The sequence below is a fragment of the Oncorhynchus gorbuscha genome, unplaced genomic scaffold (assembly GCF_021184085.1).
Source record: "Oncorhynchus gorbuscha isolate QuinsamMale2020 ecotype Even-year unplaced genomic scaffold, OgorEven_v1.0 Un_scaffold_4358, whole genome shotgun sequence".
Taxonomy (NCBI): domain Eukaryota; kingdom Metazoa; phylum Chordata; class Actinopteri; order Salmoniformes; family Salmonidae; genus Oncorhynchus; species Oncorhynchus gorbuscha.
The window spans coordinates 21094-21951 of NW_025748391.1; the positions used below are offsets into that span (position 1 = coordinate 21094).

General features: G+C 47.6%; 1 non-coding gene across 1 annotated transcript; it reads right to left on the bottom strand.

Moving 5' to 3' along the window:
• Positions 1 to 233: 233 nt before the first annotated feature.
• trnat-ugu lies at positions 234 to 311 on the bottom strand. The gene has a single exon. It is a non-coding gene; the product is annotated as a tRNA-Thr (tRNA).
• Between the last annotated feature and the right edge of the window lie 547 nt (positions 312 to 858).

Below are 858 nucleotides of genomic sequence, written 5' to 3' on the forward strand. Positions count from 1 at the left end.
CTGGTAAATCCTTTCCTCTATCCCCTACCACAATGCCCCAGCATGCTGGTAAATCCTTTCCTCTATCCCCAACCACAATGCCCTAGCATGCTGGTAAATCCTTTCCTCTATCCCCAACAACAATGTCCTAGCATGCTGGTTAATATAATAATAATAATATAATAATATATGCCATTTAGCAGACGCTTTTATCCAAAGCGACTTACAGTCATGTGTGCATACATTCTACGTATGGGTGGTCCCGGGGATCGAACCCAGTATCCTGGCGTTACAAGCGCCATGCTCTACCAACTGAGCTACACAGGACCACCTTTCCTCTATCTCCAACCACAATGCCCTAGCATGCTGGTAAACCCTTTCCTCTATCTCCAACCACAATGCCCTAGCATGCTGGTAAATCCTTTCCTCTATCCCCAACCACAATGTCCTAGCATGCTGGTAAATCCTTTCCTCTATCCCCAACCACAGCATGCTGGTAAATCCTTTCCTCTGTCCCCAACCACAGCATGCTGGTAAATTATTTCCTCTGTCCCCAACCACAGCATGCTGGTAAATCCTTTCCTCTATTCCATCCACAACGCCCTAGCATGCTGGTAAATCCTTTCCTCTATCTCCAACCACAATGCCCAAGCATGCTGGTAAATCATTTCCTCTATCCCCAACCACAATGCCCTAGCAAGCTGGTAAATCCTTTCCTCTGTCCCCAACCACAATGCCCTAGCATGCTGGTAAATCCTTTGCTCTATCCCCAACCACAATGCCCTAGCATGCTGGTACATCCTTTCCTCTGTCCCCAACCACAATGCCCTAGCATGATGGTTAAGCCTTTCCTCTGTCCCCAACCACAATGCCCTAGCA